General features: G+C 45.3%; 1 protein-coding gene across 7 annotated transcripts in view; it reads left to right on the top strand.

Annotated features, from left to right (window-relative positions):
- Positions 1-21420, top strand: part of nav2a (neuron navigator 2a) — a 534653-nt gene that overhangs the window by 95956 nt on the left and 417277 nt on the right. The window lies entirely within an intron of this gene.

Genomic DNA, 21420 nt, shown 5'->3' with positions numbered 1-21420 from the left:
ACCTAGTTGAAACTGTATTCTTCTTTTCCGTTCCATGCCATTTCTTATGGGTATATTGTCCACGACTTTCTCCTCATTCCAAGTTGGCACTCTCTTTGCCCCCCTCCATTCATATTGGCACTCTTTCGCCTTCCATCAGTTAATGTTCTCTTCCCCCCCCGCCCAAACTCCATTTCAGTTACAGCTGTCACTGTCCTTCCTTCCCTGCCTTCATTTCCCCCACATTCCTCCCCTCTCAGTGACGCTCCTACCTGGATGCTGTTGCTCATGGAAGCGATTCTGGCCATTACTGTCGGCAGGAATTCCTGTCCCAGCAAAAATCCCCATTTCCAGAATGTAGCCACTGGCATCGCTTCCATTCGCAACAGGAATCAAGCCATCCAAATGCTGACGGTCAGCATGCGACGCTGATGGTTAGCATTTATTCATGACACATCTGACCCTTGCCCTGCCCCACCCTCTGGACATGCTCAGACATGCTTATGACCTTTTCTCAGCTTTTGAGGCCTGTTCTGTACCTAAAGTCAGTTTTGAGCACTAACAACAACAACAACTTGTATTTATGTAGTGCCTTTAATGTAGTAAAATGTCCCAAGGCACTTCACAGAACCGTTATATAGCCAAATTTGACACCAAGCCACATAAGGACATATATGGGCAGATGACCAAAAGCTTGGTCAAAGAGGTAGGTTTTAAGGAGCGTCTTATAGGAGGAAAGAGCAGTAGAGAGGCGGAGAGGTTTAGGGAGGGATTTCCAGAGCTTAGAGCTATGGCAGCTGAAGGCTAAAATTGGGGATGATCATGAGGCCAGAATTATGTTTTATACTATACTTCCAACTATAAGTTACTCCTGGGCCAAGTCTGCCTCTCTTTTCCCCCTGCTCCCTACAAAATGCACCCAGCGCCCATCCCTTAATGTTCCCACATTCCCCCCCCCCCCCCAGTAGCTCACAGACCCAGACCACAAGATTCCCCATCCAGTGCTCCTAAGCCCTGGAAGTCCCCCTCATCTACTGCTCCAAGACCTTAGGACTCCATACCCAGTGTTCCCAGACACAGTCACTCTCTTCCGCCCCCCGCCCTCACCCTCCGCTTCCCCATACTGCCACACAATCCTCTTTGACCACTAACTGAGTTAAGGATCTGCTAAGGGCTGCCATTGACCTCCAGGGGCACAGCAGTTATACTTTGTCACCTGAATCGGACACACCAAGTTGTCCTGCAACAGCACAATGAAAACATTGTGCACTACATATTGTGCATGACGTATCCTCTGACTTACAGTGAGCGGCGCCACGGGGGATCCTTAGAATATAGGAATTGTGGAAAGGACAGATGAGGTTTTTACTAACATAAAGTCAGCCACTGTTAGTAAAGACTCTTGAATGGGGGCAGAAGAATTGAAGGGGGAGGAGAGGAGCGCCAGATTGGTTTCGTGGGGGGGTGGGGGGGCGTTGATGAAGAGAGAATGAGCAGTGTGTCAATATGAATTGCGAGACTTGACGAGGAGAGAATGCCTCTGTGAAAAGCAGGGTGTCGGATGGGTACAATGCCTCTGTAAACTGAGTTTGGAGGATGCAGCGTGCTTCTTTGAACTGGAGTGGGCGATGGATGTGGGAGAGTGACTTCTTCTGAGGTAACTATTGGGGAAGTGAGCATCTCCTAATATGCTTTAGATTGGATTGCTTTTCTGCAAACTTTACCCAAGAATAGAGCAAGTAGGAAGGAACTCTGCCTCTGCAAGTGGGTCAGTAACCAGAGGTCAGAGATTTAAAATAATCGGCCAAAGAACTAGAGGGGAAATGAGGAGAAATTATTTCACACAGAGGGCTGTTACGACCTGGAACACACTACCTGAAAAGGTGGTGGAATCGGATTCCTTTGGCACTTTCAAAAGGCAATCAAGCATGCACTTGAGATGAACTAATTTGCAGGGTTCTGGGGTGTGAGACTAACTTGGACAGCTCTTTCAAAGAGCCGGCACAGGCACGACGGGCAAAGTGCCCCACCCCCCTTCTGTGCTGTAAGATTCTATGAATTCAATCTGTAGTTTTCGGAGCATTTTTTTTTATCAGAAGATTTCTGACGGATGAACTTTGAAGTGAAGTGACTTTGATCTGTGAGACATTGCAGAAAGTTTAAGTAATTACTTGTAACCGTACCTTACGGCTATATCTTCACATAGTAATGGTAATCATCTGAAGAGAAATGTCACGGTTAGTTGAGTGCCAAAGCCCAGTAATTCTGTGGTTGACTGCCCTCTAGCTGCATTTACTTTTACTTTCAGTTATTTTCTGTAATACCATTTATTCGACAAACTAATTTATTTGATTTGTAATATAATTATGTTGGCTGATTTTCAGTAGATGTCACAAATTTAAACTATCGAGCAGCTTGTTGGTTATAATCTTCATTGGGAGAATTCGGAAATTCAAATAGCTTGGTATTTGAAACTTTACCTTAATCAGTGGCCTAAGGTATGTGCGTGTTGGGGGAAATGGCGCAAAAGTGCTGGTGAAAGATTTGAAATTTTGCAGACAACACAAAGCTGGGTGGGCGTGTGTGCTGTGAGGAGGATGCAGAGAAACTCCAGTATGATTTGGACAGGTTGAGTGATTGGGCAGAAGCATGGCAAATGCAGTATAATGTGGATAAATGCGAGGTTATCCACTTCGGTGGCATAAACAGGAAGACAGATTATTATCTGAATGGTAATAGATTGGGAAAAGGGGAAGTGCAACGAGACCTGGGTGTCCTTGTGCACCAGTCGCTGAAGGTAAGCATGCAGGTGCAGCAGGCGGTTAAGAAGGCAAATGGTATGTTGGCCTTCATAGCGAGAGGATTCGAGTACAGGAGCAAAGATGTCTTGCTGCAGTTGTACAGGGCCTTGGTGAGACCACACCTTGAGTATTGTGTGCAGTTTTGGTCACCTTATCTGAGGAAGGATGTTCTTGCCATGGAGAGAGTGCAGCGAAGATTCACCAGACTGATACCTGGGATGGCAGGAATGACGTATGAGGAGAGATTGGGTCGATTAGGCTTATATTCGCTAGAGTTTAGAAGAATGAGAGGGGAACTCATTGAAACTTATAAAATTCTAACAGGACTAGACAGACTAGATGCAGGAAAACTGTTCCCAATGGCAGGGGAGTCCAGAACCAGGGGTCACAGTCTAAGAATAAGCTGTAAGCCATTTAGGACTGAGATGAGGAGGAATTTCTTCACCCAGAGAGTGGTGAACCTGTGGAATTCTCTACCACACAAGGCTGCTGAGGCCAATTCATTAAATATATTCAAGTAGGAGTTAGATATATTTCTTAAGGCTAAGGGGATCAAGGGATATGGGGAGAAAGCAGGGACAGGGTACTGAATTTGGATGATCAGCCATGATCTCATTGAATGGCGGAACAGGCTCGAGGGGCCGAATGGCCTACTCCTGCTCCTATCTTCTATGTTTCTATGTAATTTTTTTTTCTGAAAATTGCTGCAAACCAGATTTTTGAACCCAGAATTTCTTTTCACTTTTCATAGATGCTTTTAAGGGGAAGCTAGATAAGTACACGAGGGAGAAAGGAATCGAAGGATGTGCTGATAGGGTGAGATGAAGTAAGGTGGGAGGAGGATCATGTGGAGCATAAACGCCAGCATGGACCAGATTAGCTGAATTGCCTGTTTCTGTGCTGTATAATTCTTGGTTTCCGCTTTATTTTCTTTCGATTTTCAACTTTATCATTTTTCTCCCTCTGCACAGTTGGTATAAAATTATTATTTCTGTACTCCTCTCCTGAGGTACAGCCAATAAAGCGGTCGTTCTTCATCTGCGTGGCTGCACAATGTGTGTCAGTCGGCTGTCCCGACCCGATCCTGTCCTTGCTCAACAAGCACACAAGGGCGCTTTCTAGCAGGGGATCACGGGACATGGGGATAGGGTGGGAAAGTGGAGTCGTGGTAGAAGATCAGCCCTGATCTTACTGAATGGCGGAGCAGGCTTGAGGGGCTGCATGGCGGAGCAGGCTTGAGGGGCTGCATGGCCTACTCCTGCTCCTATTCCTTAGGCTCTTATGTTACTGGACAGCCATCAGAAGCAGGAAACCTGGATGATTGTGTTGCTCCTCCCTAGACCATGGATGCAAAGGCCCCAGATAAGCTCAGCACAGAATCTTGGACTTTCTGCTCCCTGTGGCTTTGCATGGTGCGTTAACCTACCATGCCACCAGGAAAGCTCACACTCTCGAATCAATAAACAGGTTTTACATTAACTATTTAAATATCTTAGTTTTTCTTTGTGCTCTGCTTTGCAAAAACAAAATGTGTAGCATGAACATAACAATACAGGGAAGATAAATATGTTTTCCTCACTCGTAGGATTCTGAAACTATTTGGGAAAATAAATTCCAGTCCCTGATACCATTTGTACAGAAAGCAAAGAGTCAATTTTCGAGAGAGCATCATTAAACAAAACAACATTGAAGACACTTTGTTGTGTCAGCAGAATTTGACACACCTTTTTTTAAAAAAAAGAACGTACATTTATATCGTGTTTTTCACGACCTCAGAATATCCCAAAGCATTTCATAGCCAATAAAGTACTTTTTGAAGTGTTGTCAAAGTTGTAGCGTAGAGAAACGCAGCAGACAATTTGAACACAGCAAGACCCCACAAATAGGAATGGGATAAATGATCATATAATCTGCTTTGTACATTCTTAATGCACAAGCTTAATACGTATAATATATAAATTCATATTACTCTAAAAGATTTTTCAGTCATTATTTGAAGTGACCAAAGTGGAGAAACAGCCAATTAGCAAGGAGAAAAACCAGAGACTTTACCAATGAGGGGGAAGAAAATTGATGCGCAATATTCACCAGATCGAATTCACGCGCTAAAAAGGGCACAAGAATTTAATTTTTACACTTATTGGTTATAACTGTTGTCTTCATGAAGACAATATAGACCTTTATGGGCCAGCTTTACTCATTAGTTTGCATTTGGGGCTTTTGGCTTCACGTGGGATGGAATGTTCAGTGTAAATGAAGCTGAGGTGGCCTCCGATTGGGTTTGAGCATCAAGTGTGAGGCCACCTCCAGGAGACCAGTTGACACCAATGTTCCCTTTAGGCTGCGTGGCCGTGCAGTGCACTAGGGGTCCCGCGCGGCCAGCGAGCCGGCTTTTAAATTGAAAAAAAATGCGCACGCGCAGAATTTTGAGTGGACCGGGCAACCCATTAAAAGGGCCGCACGGCCCGAAAAATTTACAGGAAACATTGGCTGGCACTGCTTTCACTTCACGTCGGGTGCAGCATAACTGCAACGGAAACATTTGAAATAAAAAAATTTAACAAGCTTACAAGACCGGCCCTCGCGTTTTTAACTGGCACCAGAGAGCCAACAGGGCAATCGTTTGTATTGTGAACATCAGAATTTCACGAGCATTTGGGTGCCAGTGAGCAGAGCTTTGTACGTGAATCGAAGTACACGTGCAGTGCTCTGCCTGCCCCTGCTTTGAGAATGGTGTGGAACCAAGAGTGCAACAAAATGGTGCTCACCCACATGGCACCCAAACAGATACAAGTGCCAAAACTTGAAAAGGACCTTGCAATAATATTCTGAAATTTCAGAAGCGGTGCATTATCGAGGTGAAAGTTTGTGGAAAATGTGATGCTTTCCTCATGGCCAGAAAAGAAATACAGATGGCAACGCTTAATTGATGTTATTACGTGGGGTACTGTATATATAAAACCCAAATCCCCTGTTGTTCAGGCATTACTGCAGCTCCCAGTGTTATGCTTCTCATCCGACCGGTTCTAAGTAGAAACAGGGCATATGGGTTGGATGCAAAGCTTTGAAGTTTTTTTTGGCATAGGGCGCTGTTGATTTCATGGATGAAATTAGAAGCAGCACTACTGTGTAACCTGACAAAACCAAGTGTCGTCCTGCATAAGAGTAGATGTCCGAAATAGCTGTCAGCTGCGCTAGCGTCAGCTCCCCGTGTGCAGATCACCTCAACACTTGCAAGAATATTTCAACATGGATTTCAAAATTTAATTGAAAAGGAATGTTCTTGCCCTCTTTTTTTTTTCCCCCACTCCCCTCCTCTCCTGAAAGTCCTGACTCATTCTGCGATCCTTTGTCCACGTGCCCCTTTGATTGATGTGAACCTGGGTGTGGGTGCAGGCAGGCCCTTTGACCATTGGAGGGCATCACAGACAAACCCAACGCTGTCCACAGTGACTACACTTCAAAAGTACTTCATTGGCTGTAATGCGCTTTTTTGGGGACGTCTAATGAATCGGGCGGGGGACGGAGCACAGGCGGGTCACTGTTGCCTGTAGTAGAATTCCAGCAATGCTTACCTTTTCTTAATAGCTCAAGCGCTTTCTCTCACAAAAGCCTCTGGTGCGGTCAGAATTTCGACAAATCCTCCATATGACTCTCCCTTTCTGCCTTATAACCAATGGGCCAGAACTTCGGGTCCCCACGGGTGAGTACGCACTGGGTACTCACGCATAGGCCCAACGAAAGTGCCGCTTTCGTGCACGCACTGCGCATGCACGGGAAACCAGAACTTCCATTCCCTTAAAGGAAGGGGTTCACAGGTCGAACGTGTGCGCCGGAGAGGCAGCGCGTACACCTGGAACTTCCGTTTTTTTTGCGCTTTCTCCGGGAGGGTAAGTCTCCAGGAGCTACGCTTGTAAAAAGCAGTCGCAAGGCCTGCTTTTAACAAGGTAAGTGGTGAATTAAGTTAAATTAAAACATTTTTTCCACAGGTTTATTATTTTTAAATACTTTAAAGAAAGGTAAGTTTATTTTTAGCCCCGTTAGAAAATGTAATTAATTTTTTCAAAAATTTAAATTATTGTTTAAAATAGTTATTTTATGTAATTTATAGTTATTTTAAAAATGTGATGTTTTTAAAAATTTATTTGAAGTTTTAGTGAAGTTTTGGGGTTGAATTGTATTCATAGATTTGACAGCTCTTCCTGTCAAATCTATGAATAGAGATTCCTTGCTACCATTGGCTCTCCATGGCCTACGTGATCCCAAGGGACGCATCGAACTAACTGCGCCCCTGGGATACGCGAGCACTGCGCGCCGGCAGTTGGAGGAGGCCCAGGATCGGAATCCCACGCGGGCCCACAGCACAACGGCCGGCGCGCTAGGTAAGTGCAGGTCGGAGGCTGGCACCCGCAAGAAGCCTCCGACCCGAATTTCTGGGCCATTAATATGTACTGCAAGTGCAGAGGCTATGGAGCCTGCTGCCCAGAAGACTAAAATTCTATAGATTCTGGAACAGTTCCCATGGATTGGAGGGTAGCTAATGTTACCCCACTATTCAAAAAAGGTGGTAGAGAGAAAACGGGGAATTATAGACCAGTAAGCCTGTCATCGGTAGTGGGGAAAATGCTAGAGTCCATTGTAAAAGATGTAATAGCAGAGCACTTGGAAAACAGTGACAGGATCGGACAAAGTCAACATGGATTTACAATAGGTAAATCGTGCTTGACTAATCTACTGGAATTTTTTGAGGATGTAACTGGTAGAATAGATAAGGGAGAACCAGTGGATGTGGTGTATTTGGATTTTCAGAAGGCTTTCAATAAGGTCCCGCATAAGAGATTAGCGTGTAAAGTTAAAGCACATGGGATTGGGGGCAAGGTACTGACTTGGATAGAGAACTGGCTGGCAGACAGGAAGCAAAGAGTTGGAATAAACGGCTCTTTTTCTGAGTGGCAGGCAGCGACTAGTGGGGTACCGCAGGGATTGGTGCTAGGACCCCAGCTATTCACAATATATATTAATGATCTAGACGAGGGAACTAGATGTAATATCTCCAAGTTTGCAGACGACACAAAGCTGGATGGGCATGTGTGCTGTGAGGAGGATGCCGAGAAACTCCAGTATGATTTGGACAGGTTGGATGATTGGGCAGATGTATGGCAGATGCAGTATAATGTGGATAAATGCGAGGTTATCCACTTTGGTGGCAAAAACAAGAAGGCAGATTATTATCTGAATGGCAATAGATTGGTAGAAGGGGAAGTGCAACGAGACCTGGGTGTCTTTGTGCACCAGTCGCTGAAGGTAAGCATGCAGGTGCAGCAGGCGGTTAAGGCGGCAAATGGTATGTTGGCCTTCATAGCGAGAGGGTTCGAGTACAGGAACAAGGATGTCTTGCTGCAGTTGTTCAGGGCCTTGGTGAGATCACACCTTGAGTATTGTGTGCAGTTTTGGTCGCCTTATCTGAGGAAGGATGTTCTTGCAGTGGAGGGAGTGCAGCGAAGATTCACCAGACTGATACCTGGGATGGCAGGAATGACGTATGAGGAGAGATTGGGTCAATTGGGCTTATATTCGCTAGAGTTTAGAAGAATGAGAGGGGATCTCATTGAAACTTATAAAATTCTAACAGGACTAGACAGACTAGATGCAGGAAGGATGTTCCTGATGGCAGGGAGTCCAGAACCAGGGGTCACAGTCTCAGGATAAGGGGTAAGCCATTTAGGACTGAGATGAGGAGGAATTTCTTCATCCAGAGAGTGGTGAACCTGTGGAATTCTCTACCACAGAAGGCAGTGGAGGCCAATTCATTAAATATATTCAAGAAGGAGTTAGATATATTTCTTAAGGCTAAAGGGATCAAGGGATATGGGGAGAAAGCAGGGACAGGGTACTGAATTTGGATGATCAGCCATGATCTCATTAAATGGCGGAACAGGCTCGAGGGGCCGAATGGCCTACTCCTGCTCCTATCTTCTATGTTTCTATGGAGCCAGACTGCGTAAGGATGGCAGATTTCCTTCCCTAAAGGACATTAGTGAACCAGACAGGTTTTTACGACAATCCAGAAGTTTCATGGGCAGCATTACTGATACTAGGTTCCTGACCCGCTGTCAAAAACATTTTTTCCCTACCCGACTCGCCACCGAACGCACCCACTGATCCCCCCGAAGAATTTCCCCCATTGTCTCTATTTGGATTAACATTTCATTCACAAGATTTTGCTTTCCATTGTACCAAAAAGAACAACTCGAAAATGGGGAGTACAACACATTGTGTAAATATTGCACTGCATCATTTAATTTTGTAGCATTTCAAAATTGCCATTAGTTTTCATATAAAATAGTTTCCAGTCTTTAAAAATATTAGCATATCGTACTTATCCGAGTTTAATGCTCATTTTCAGTGTAAAATAATGCATAAAATATGTGAAAATTATTTGTAGATCCAGTTCGACAGACATGTAATATGTATCTGGTTTTCGGCCCTTTTTAAAATGTAAAATGTCGTACACTATGCTCAAAATATGGAGAAACCAACATTTCATCAGCTGTGCAAATGCATTTTCCTCCTCTTCTGTTTTGTCCACTTGCACTGATCGCCATTTTCCATCGGAGAGGGTGTACAGGTGATCTGCCAATGGTGTTCTTGAGTTACCCTTGAGATGTGGAAAAGCAACCTTGAGTGGCTCAGCTAAGATCAGAAACTCAGGGTGGGAGAAATTGTGAGTGAATACCTGCCTCCTGTCATTCTGTGACAGTGTTCCTAGATATCAGAGTGCTCATGGATTTCTAGTAATAGAACTTAGACAGGGTTTAGCAAGTCATGTATGCCTTTTTGAACGTGACTGGTGGCAGGTTCCTTATTTTGTAATGTTGCTGCAGATCAAAAGGACATAGCCTGTGTATACTTCATGTGAGTCTAATCTATTGGTGTGTCCCATCTGAATTTCACCTATACTACAGCACCTCTTGGGAGACTTAACTCCTCACCTCGATTTAAAAATTCCCATCCTTGTTTTCAAATCCCGCCATGGTCTCGCCCCTCCCTATCACTGTAACCTCCTCCAGCCCTACAACCCTCCGAGATCTCTGTGTTTCTCCAATTCTGGCCTCTTGCGCATCCCCGATTTCCTTCGCTCCACCAGTGGCAGCCTTGCCTTCAGCTGCTTGGGCCCTACACTCTGGAATTCCTTCCCTGAAGCTCTCCGCCTCGCTACCTCTCTCTGCTTCTTTAAGTCTCTCCTTAAAACCTACCTCTTTGACCAAGCTTTTGGTCACCTGTCAGGTATCTCTTTACATGGCCCGGTGTCCAATTTTGTATGACAATGCTCCTGTGAAGCGTCTTGAAATGTTATACTGTAGGAATCGTCAGATCCCTAGCTGAAATACTGAGGTCGAGTCAGTCCGATAATTAAACGAAGTTTAATGTAAACTAAAGAACAAACAATGGAATGCAGGAGAAACAATCAACAGGTCTTTTCTTAAGGCTGGCTTCACGAGCTCTGACCTGGGAACCTCCCAGCCTGACGTCATGACGTTTCCCGCCGTTCGGGACGTCACGTGACCAACATGATGACGTCATCGCGCTGGTTCTGGAACTTACCGAGAACGGGTTATTTACAAACAGTAAACAAACATAGGTGCTGTAGCACTCTGTTAAAGGCAGTTATATAGTCATACAGGAGTCCCTTGGTGGCTTTGCCACAATACCACGTTAAAGGCGCTATATAAATGCAAGTTACTGTTAATGGTACAGTCACTGAAGCAATCGTACAGTTATTTAAAATCACCATGTTAGTGCAAGTAAAATGACAGCATGTGATCTTTCAATACCTACATTGTCTAACTGAATAAAACAGCTGTTTTCGGAGAGTCTGAATCCCACTCAAATTCATTTGGAATCTTGGAATTCTTGGAAATTCTTTGAAAACTTGGAATTCATTTCTGAGCGCTGGAACTGCAAATTTCATGTTCCTTTTGTGACTTTCTACAGCTGGGGGTTTATTGAGCTGCTTCTCCTGCACCTGCATGTGCATGGCTCAAAATAGATCTGAAATGAATTCCAATATTATGTCCTGATGAAGGGTTTCGACCTGAAACGTTGACTCTATTTCTCTCTCTGCGGATGTTGCCTGGCCTGCTGAGTTTTTCCAGCATTTTCTGTTGTTATTTCTGTCTTGTTTTGCACACTTTGTACAAAAATAATAAATTGCAGGACAACGGAGTATTACAGTTTGAACTCTTTTAACGAAGCATCAGGTCTGTAAGCTTTCTCAATCAATACAGCACCGTGTGGACAAGATGGAGTCAGGACCCCCTGGGTCTTCTAAACAATAGCAGTCCTTACAGATGCCTGCAGGCCAATGACAACTCAACATGTGATCACATGTGAATATAATCGGTATTCCTCACAGATGCCTGCGGGCCAATGATAAATCAATATGCAAATGTTACATCCCCTTTCTTTTAAAAGAAAAATGTTATGCATTACTTTTGAACCTTTCTTCTACATAATGTTCTCAGTAGCATCAACATATAAGTAAACTCAACATTTAACTAGCACTGAAAACATCTCAGCGCTTCAATAACGATGTATAGTTTTTTTTAGGGCAGCGATCCGCCTACACCCTTTAGCAGTTCACAAGTCAAGGATAACTCTAGGCTTGACCTCTTGTTGGAATGACGGTGTTGTTCCTTGGTGTTCAGGAGGTGCCTGCGATTGCGGCGGTACACCTGTCCTTCTGGGGTGCGGACGTGATACGATCGCTCAGTGTCAGCTGGCTGGATGACGACTGCTGGCTTCCAGTAGTCATGCTCCTGGATTCTGATGGATTCTCCATTGTGCAGCGGCGGCAGTAGTCTAGCTGACCTGTCATAGTATCTCTTTTGGTGTTGCTGTCTCTGTACACGTTTTGCATGCACTTGCTTGCAGCTGACGACCTGCCAGGGCCTGTCTGGGATACGGTGAGGTATCATGGGCTCTTTGACATTTGATGGGCGGCGTTCTAGACAAATGGAACATATTCCGACAATGTCCTCAATGTGTTTGCACATTCCGGGCCAAAACATAATGTCACGTGCTCTTTGTTTGCATTTTTCCATGCCCATATGTCCAGCATGAATTTTTGTCAACGTCTCTTCTCTGAGACTGGTAGGAATGATGATTTTCTCCCCTTTGAAGACGATTCCGCTGATTTGTGACACTTCGTCTCTGTGGTTCCAGAATTCAGATATGCTCTGAGGGCATTTCCTCCTTTCCTCAGGCCATCCTTCATGTATGACTTTGCTCAGCAGTGTGAGTTGTGCATCTTTCTCTGTTCCTGCTCGGATCTCCTTCAGTTTTGAGTCACTCACAGGTAAGCTGTTGTACACCATGTGCACCTGCACATCCATGCGTTCACTGAGGCTGCTGTCCTGGCAGCTAAGAAACTTTCTGGAGAGCGTGTCTGCGACAGGAATGTCTTTGCCTGGACGGTGAATGATTGTGAAGTCATACTTCTGTAGCTGAAGGATCATTCTCTGTAGCCTTGGTGGGGCTGCAGCTAGTGGTTTCCTCATGATTGACTCGAGGGGCTTGTGGTCGGATTCCACAATGACTTGTCGGCCATAGACGTATTGGTGGAAACGCTTACATCCAAACAGAATTGCATATAGCTCTTTCTCGATTTGAGCATAGTTGATTTCACTGTCTGTGAGAGATCTGGAAGCGTAGCCGATGGGCTTTCCTTCTTGCAGTAGTACTGCGCCAAGTCCATACTTTGACGCGTCCACTTGTAGTCTGAGCTCTTTGTTGGGGTCGAAGTAGGCAAGAACTGGTCCTGGTTCTCTGGTGATTAGGTCTTTCATTTTCTGAAATGCTGTGTCATGTTGTTTGTCCCACAGGAACTAATTGGATTGTTTGAGCAACTGACGCATGGGTGCGTTGATTTTGGAGAGGCTCGGGGCAAACTTGGCTAAGTAGTTAACCATGCCTAGTGCTGTTTCTAGCTCTGCGCGGTTCTTCGGCGGCTCCATCTTCTTGATGGCGGAGATTTTCTCTGGATCCGGCTTAATGCCATCAGTTGAGAGGCGATGCCCGAAATAACTGATCTCGGTGGATCCGATTATGCTTTTTTCGGGGTTGAGCCAGATACCTTTCTCCCGTGATCTTTGTAGCATCGCACGGAGGCTCCTGTCATGTTCCTCTCTATTCCTGCCATAGATGAGGATGTCGTCTACGATTGCGACTACTCCGTCGAGGCCTTCATAGGTTTCGTCGATCTTCCACTGGAATTCATCCTGAGCTGAGATAAGACCAAATGGTAAACGCAGAAATCGGTAGCGTCCAAATGGTGTGTTGAACGTTGTTAGCTTAGATGACTCTTCCGTGAGCTTGATAGTCCAGTATCCTGATCGTGCGTCCATTACACTGAAGTAACGTGCTCCCACTAGCTTGGGTGTGATGTCATCTAGCGTTGGTAGAGGGTAGTGAGGGCATTTGATAGCCTTGTTCAAATCTCTGGGGTCGAGACAGACTCTGAGCTTGTCTGTATGTGGTTTCTCAACCACTACTGACGCGTTGACCCACTCTGTCGGTTCTGTTTCCCGGACGATGATTTCTGTATTCTCCATGCTCTGCAGCTCCTCCTTCAGGCGACTATGTAGAGCAAGGGGTATCCTTCTCGGTGGGCAAACCACAGGGGTTGCTGCTGGGTCAAGGTGAATAGTGCATTCACCTGGGAATAGTCCGATTCCTTTGAAAACATCAGCAAACTCCTCCATGACTGTCTGCTTCTGAACTGGTGCTGTCAATGATAGCACTAGCTTGACGAGGTCCATGTCTAAACATGCCTTTAGACCTAGCACTGGAGGTGCTTGAGTGTCAACAATGTAAAAATCCAACATCATGTCGCTTTCTTTGTACTTGCATTTCATCACGCATGTGCCTTTTACAATGAGCTGCTCACCCCCATAGCTGGTCAGTCTGCGTGAGGTGGGCTGTAGCTCACACTCATCCTTCAAGCTGTGATACTCACTCAGAGGAATTACATTAACCTGAGATCCAGTGTCTAGTTTAAACTTAAGCTCTTTGCCCTGTTTTCCTATCTCAATATCGGCATAAGCTTGCTTAGTCTCTGAAATCTGTTTTTTTTGTGACACAGAATCAATAAACAGTTCCTCTGCATTTGGCTCTCTATCTGGCATTTGGCTGTCACTCACTGTGTGTACTGCTTTTCCGAAAACAGTCTTGCAAACTTTAGCAAAGTGGTGCCATTTACCACATTTAGTACATTGCCTTCCTTTGGCAGGGCAATACTTCTTTTCTCCATGCCAGTTGTTTCCACAATATCCACAGTTTTTGAAGCGTTTTATGTCTGTGTCGCCCATTTTTAGAACTCTGAAACACGCTCTCTGGGCGGTGTTCTGTGGTGTGTGTCTATTAACTGCGTGCACTGTCTGTTCACTCGAGCTGCTCGTGGCGCCGGTTATGGTTTTCAACTGTGCTTGGGCTATCTCGTGCGATCTAGCTATGTCCATAGCTTTGTCCAGCGTTAGCCCGGACCCAACATTCAAAAGTTTCTCTCTCACTTTAGCTGAATGTATTCCAAACACGATGCAGTCTCTGACCATCTCATCTTTATCTGCATATTCACAGACTTTTACCAGCAGTTTTAACTCAGTCACGAACTGTTCAAACGACTCACTAGCTCCTTGTACTTTCTTCTGAAACTTGTACCTAGCGAATATTGTATTTGTCTTGGGCATCACATATGCTTCAAAACAGTCAAAATAACTTTTCAGTACCTTTGCTTCATCCGCGGTGAGAGACCATGTGTTAAAAATGTCTCTCCCTTTTTCTCCGATCCACAAGAGTAGGTAGCTGCATCTTCCTTCCTCCCCTTTACTTTTCAGTGGACCCGAGAACATCAATTCCACGTGTTGCTTGAACTTGCTCCATTCTCTAGCTAAGTTTAAAGATTCCCAATTCATTCGAGGTAAGGGAGCTCCAACGATGTCCATTTCAAATCCCTGTTCTGACACCATGTTTTGTTTTGCACACTTTGTACAAAAATAATAAATTGCAGGACAACGGAGTATTACAGTTTAAACTCTTTTAATGAAGCATCAGGTCTGTAAGCTTTCTCAATCAATACAGCACCGTGTGGACAAGATGGAGTCAGGACCCCCTGGGTCTTCTAAACAATAGCAGTCCTTACAGATGCCTGCAGGCCAATGACAACTCAGCATGTGATCACATGTGAATATAATAGGTATTCCTTACAGATGCCTGCGGGCCAATGATAAATCAATATGCAAATGTTACAATTTCCAAAATTTTAGAATTGGTTTGTATTTGAGCGGGATTGTGCTGCCAATCAGAAAGGCAGTAAATTGCATTTTGTTGTGTGAAACAAGGGCAGAACTCTGCTTTGCACTCAAGATGTCGTGTCCTCGCATGTTATGTCATTATACGGCGCTGTTAATATAGTTATTTCAAGTATGCTGCTCTCGTACTGCGACTCCCAGCACAGGCCTTCAGTGATCAATACTTTACATAATAACAAGCGCCACCTGCTGAGTTTATGAATGCATTACGCTTGAAGAAAGCGCCATCACAAAGAACAGACTTGGCTGTCTGAGGTCTTCGTTGCTCCAACCTTATTGCCGTAACATGTCCCTGAGGAACACCATTGTTTAAGCATATGATTTGTTCGAGTACTTAATGAATGTTTTTATGTTTTTTAAAAATGACTACACAGTCACTTCTTGCATGTTCAAAATCATGAGGGGTCTAGACAGAGTAGGCCGAAAGAAACTGTTCCCATTGGCCAAAGGGTCGAGAACCAGAGGATACAGATTCAAGGTGATTGGCAGAAGGTACAAAGGCGACGTGAGGAAAAACTTTTTTTACACAGTGAGTGGTTAGGATCTGGAATGAACTGCCTGAAAGAGTGGTGGAGGCGGATGCAATCGTGGCTTTCAAAAGGGAATTGGATAAGTACCTGAGGGGAAAGAAATTGCAGGGCTACGGGGAAAGGGCGGGGGAGCGGGACTAGCTGAAGTGCTCTTGCAGAGAGCCAGCACGGGTTCGACGGGCCGAATGGCCTCCTACTGTGCTGTAACCATTCTATGATTCTATGTTGGTTGGCACTTTTCATGAGTAACATCACGGCTGATGTTTGATGCATTTAAGAGGATGCTAGATAAGTACATGAGGGAGAAAGGAAGAGAAGGATGTGCTAGTCGGGTGGGAGGAGGCTCGTGAGGAGCATAACACTGGCACTGACCAGTTGGGCTGAATGGCCGGTTTCTGTGCTGAAAATTCTGTGTAACTCGGTGTGTACTAGCTTGTATCAATATCTTGTTCGCAAAGTGACCCAAATGGCTCTGACATCTGGTAAAATGTTGTGTGAGACATTTCTTCAAGTTTGTAATTTTGAGCAATAAAATGATTGTTGAAGCAGTGAAAGTGTATAAAATGTTTTCTCTGTTGCTAACATATGTTTCATTTATATGAAGTTAATATTAATAAATGAGACTCCTCCCATTCAACCTAGCCTGTCTTTGCTAAAGCAATCCAAACTAATGCCATTGCCCAGTTCTCGCTCCATAACCCTTTATCTTGGTTCTTGGGTTCCTTTCTGCCTCATCAGTTGCCCGTGGAAAAGCATTCCGTGTTCCAAAAACCCTCTGTGTGGAGAAATTTCTCCTAATCTCACTGAAGTTATTACATACATGGACAAAGGAGCTGAATTCCAGAGGTGAGGTGAGAGTGACTGCCCTCGACATCAAGGCAGCATTTGACCGAGTGTGGCATCAAGGAACCCTAGTAAAACTGAAGTCAATGGGAATCAGGGGGAAAACGCTCCGCTGGCTGGAGTCATGCCTAGCACAAAGGAAGATGGTTGTGGTGGTTGAAGGTCAATCATCACAGCCCCGGGACATCGCTGCAGGAGTTCCTCAGGGCAGTGTCCTAGGCCCAACCATCTTCAGCTGCTTCATCAATGACCTTCCCTCCAACATAAGGTCAGAAATGGGGATGTTCGCTGATGACTGCACAGTGTTCAGTGCCATTCACAACTCCTCAGATAATGATAGCAAAATACTGCAGATGTTGGAAATCCGAAATAACAACAGAAAATGCTGGAAAAACTCAGCAAGTCAGGCAACATCCGTGGAGAGAAATTTGAGTTGACGCTTCGGGTTTGACCCTTCTTCAAAACTGGAGAGAAAAGGAACTAGATCGAAGGCAGGGCTGCGATCGGACAAAAGAATAAAAGAACCAAAAGAAGTAAAAGAGATTAGAAGCTAGACGAGATGGTAATAGGCTGTGATTAGGTGTAAAGTGTACTGGCAGGGCAAAAGATAGCTGCCAGGTGTGAGAGAGAAACAAAAGGAAAGGGGGGGGGGGGGGAAAGGAAAGGAGTGGAAAAATATAAGTGAAAATGAAATAGGGGCCGAGGTTATGATCTGAAATTGTTGAACTCGATATTGAGACCGGAAGGCTGCAGACTGCCTAATCGGAAGATGAGGTGCTGTTCCTCGAGTTTACGTTGAGCTTCCGTGGAACAGTACAAGAGGCCAAGGACGGTGAGGTCCGAGTGGGAATGGAGCGGTGAATTGAAATGACAGGCGACCGGAAGCTCGGGGTCACCCTTACGGACTGAACGGAGGTGTTCCGCAAAGCGGTCACCCAATCTGCGTTTGGTCTCCCCAATGTAGAGGAGACCGCATCGTGAGCAGCGAATACAGTATACTAGATTGCGAGAAGTGCAAGTAAATCGCAGTTTCACCTGGAAGGGGTGTTTGGGGCCCTGGACAGTTTTGAAGAAGGGTCAAACCCGAAACGTCAACTCAAATTTCTCTCCACGGATGTTGCCTGACTTGCTGAGTTTTTCCAGCATTTTCTGTTGTTATCCTCAGATAATGAAGCAGTCCATGCCCGCATGTAACAAGATCTGGACTACGTTCAGACTTGGGCCGATAAGTGGCAGGTAAAATTCACGCCACAGAAGTGCCAGGCAATGACTATCTCTAACAAGCGAGAGTCTTACCACCGCCTCTCGACATTCAATGGCATTACCATCGCCGAATCCCCCACCATCAACATCCTGGGGGTCACCATTGACCTGAAACTTAACTAGACCAGCCACATAAATACTGTGGCAACAAGAGGTCAGAGGCTAGGTATTCTGCAGCGAGTGTCTCACCTCCTGACTCCCCAAAGCCTTTCTACCATCTGCAAGGCACAAGTAAGGAGTGTGATGGAATACTCTCCACTTGCCTGGATGAGTGCAGCTCCAACAACACTTAAGAAGCTCGACACCATACAGGACAAAGCAGCCCGCTTGATTGGCACCCCATCCACTACCTTAAACATTCACTCCCTCCACCACCGGCATACCGTGGCTGCAGTGTGTACCATCTGCAAGATGCACTGCAGCAACTCGCCAAGGCTTCTTTGGCAGCACCTCCCAAACCCGCGACCTCTTCCACCTAGAAGGACAAGGGCAGCACACGCATGGGAACACCACCACCTCCAAGTTCCTCTCCAAGTCACACACCATCCTGACTTAGAAGTATATCGCCGATCCTTCATCGTCGCTGGGTCAAAATCCTGGAACTCCCTCCCGAACAGCACTGTGGGAGTACCTTCACCACACGGACTGCAGCGGTTCAAGAAGCTGGCTCACCACCACCTTCTCAAGGGCAATTAGGGATGGGCAATAAATGCTGGCCTTGCTAGTGACGCCCACACCCCATGAACAAATTTTAAAAAATACATCAAGAAGGGTCCCTCGTCTATGGCGTTAGCCAATCTCTTATCTACAGTTGGCCTCAGCATCTCCAGATGAGGCAGTAGACAAACTCTGTGGCGGGCAGGGGGTGGGGGCGCTGATATCCAGTGCCCACTGGTAGACATGTGGAGACCAGATAAGCATGTGGTTGAGCTTGGCTACGATGCTCATAAAGAAAGAAAGGACTTGCATTTCTGTAGTGCCTTTCACAACCTCTGGATGGCTCAAAGGGTTTTACAGCCAATGAAGTATTTTTTGTAAGTGTACTCACTGTTGTAATGTAGGAGTTGTTATCCCGGTCCTGCATGAAAAATGGCTATTTGATTCCTCTGACTCTGGCCTTTGGTGAATCCTCCCTCCTTTCGCCCCACCATTGGTAATTTGTGCCTTCAGCTGTCCAGGCCCCACGCTCGGGTATTCCCTCCATACACTACGCAACTCCACCTCCATACCTCCCTTTCTTCCCTTCGACTGAGCTTTTGGTCACCCTTCCTAATGTTCCCTCACCATCCATATTTATCTGAGAAGCACTGTGAGGCATTTTGTTCATCTTCAAAGGTGTTATATAAATGCGAATTATTGTTAAAGCGGAGGAGCGTATTTGAATAAACGTTCCTGAAACTTCAAGTACAAATTGTGGGATTACACAGTTACTAAAATATGTCCTAGTCGATTCAGTTTTAATCACTATTTTCAATTGTAAAATATTATTTTGACAGAAGATTAAGTCTTCTGCTTGCTCGGAGTTGTTTTAATCATTTTCATCCCCCGGTTTTCTGCTTTCTGGCATTGCAGGATTAAGCCCAAAGTATTTGATTAACGATAATCCTTTGATAAGTTCAACATTTTATCATACAGGTGCAGGCACCATTTTATGTTACTTAAAACTAAAACAGACTAATTTTTACAGCAGCTTATTTACTGCGGTACAGAAAACTAAATTCATTTTTATATTCATATTTTGTGGTCGATAAATGATCAGGCTGGAAAATAACTGACATCTTTGTGGCCTTTCTTGGGTTGTTAGAAATCTATTGCTGCTTACTTAGGGGTAAAGACTGTAGTTTTGTGTGTATGTATGCTGTTATTTATTTATGTATATATTGTAGTATAGCTGATGGGTACACAGAAGAGGGATACCATTCTGTAAAGTAGTAAGGAGTGCACTGTTAAGTTGGTTCAAGCCTATGCTTTTTTTAAATTCATTTTTATGGGATGTGGGCGTCGCTGGCAAGGCCAGCATTTATTGCCCATCCCTAATTACCCTTGAAAAGGTGGTGGTGCGCCGCCTTCTTGAACCACTGCAGTCCGTGTGGTGAAGGTACTCCCACAGTTAGGGAGGGAGTTCCAGGATTTTGACCCAGTGACAATGAAGGATCGGCGATATACTTCCAAGTCAGGATGGTGTGTGACTTGGAGGGGAACTTGGAGGTGGTGGTGATCCCATGCGCGTGCTGCCCTTGACCTTCTAGGTGGAAGAGGTCGTGGGTTTGGGAGGTGCTGCCAAAGAAGCCTTGGCCAGTTGCTGCAGTGCATCTTGTAGATGGTACACACTGCAGCCACGGTACGCCAGTGGTGGAGGGAGTGAATGTTTAAGATAGTGGATGGGGTGCCAATCAAGCGGGCTGCTTTGTCCTGGATGGTGTCGAGCTTCTTGAGTGTTGTTGGAGCTGCACTCATCCAGGCAAGTGGAGAGTATTCCAGCACACTCCTGACTTATGCCTTGTAGATGGTGGAAAGGCTTTGGGGAGTCAGGAGGTGAGACACTCGCCGCAAAATAACTAGCCTCTGACCTGTTCTTGTTGCCACAGTATTTATGTGGCTGGTCCAGTTAAGTTTCTGGTCAATGGTGATCCCCCCCCAGGATGTTGATGGTGGGGGATACGGCGATGGTAATGCCATTGAATGTCAAGGGGGGGTTGTTAGACACTCGCTTGTTGGAGATAGTCATTGCCTGGGACTTGTGTGGCGCGAATGTTACCTGCCACTTATCAGCCCAAGCCTGAACGTCGTCCAGGTCTTGTTGCATGCGGGCATCTGAGGAGTTGTGAATGGCACTGAACACTGCAATCATCAGCGAACATCCCCACTTCGGAACTTATGTTGGAGGGAAGGTCATTGATGAAGCAGCTGAAGATGGTTGTGCACTTGCAGTGCTATTTGGTCTGCGTCTCTACTTCCAAAAGCTAACTTCGCTTTGATGTGTTTAAATTGCCGTCTGGCAAAGCTGACTTGTTTCCAAGCTCCTGTGAATGTAGTTTGCATGTTAACGTGCCATGCTGGGCTGTAAATTTTAGACGTGGTCTTTCCAGTAAAGCTGGGCAAAGTTAAGGCCATTTGTTCTGTCTGCAGAGTACTTCGGGTGAGCTGAGAAGGGGCTTTAGATCAAACGAGGTGATTAGCTGAGAGGCTATCTTGGGGCGGGATTTGTTTGCACTGTGGGTTATAATTTGGAAGAGTGAAATAGTGTTCAGATGGAGAGTTCCTCGGCTGTGTGGAAAGCATGTCCTGGGCTCTGTTTATAAATCATCGGTTGCACAGCAGACTCGCTATGGCTTCATCAGCGCATAACAATATTGAATGGCAGTAAATGAAGACCTTGGGGTTCCAGCTTGGAGCAAGAGGATCTCTTCTGGTGAAGATTATAAAATGGTAGGAGATTAAAACAAGCAGGTTAAAAAATGTTTTTTGTAATAGATTGTAAATCTTCAAGAAATGGAACAGAAAAATAGGAAAGGAATGTACAGTGTGTCAGCAGAAAGCTCAATCTTACGGCGCTAATAGTTGCATTACAGTTTATGCAATAAATTTTCATTTGCAGCATTGGGCTTGGCACAGGTGCATACATTAAACTGGTCT

Source organism: Somniosus microcephalus, chromosome 15 (genome assembly GCF_052327205.1).
Source record: "Somniosus microcephalus isolate GS21.2 chromosome 15, FLI_Smic_1.0, whole genome shotgun sequence".
In the NCBI taxonomy this organism is placed as follows: domain Eukaryota; kingdom Metazoa; phylum Chordata; class Chondrichthyes; order Squaliformes; family Somniosidae; genus Somniosus; species Somniosus microcephalus.
Note: the sequence above shows the minus strand (reverse complement) of the source record. Positions and strands in the feature narration are given on the sequence as shown.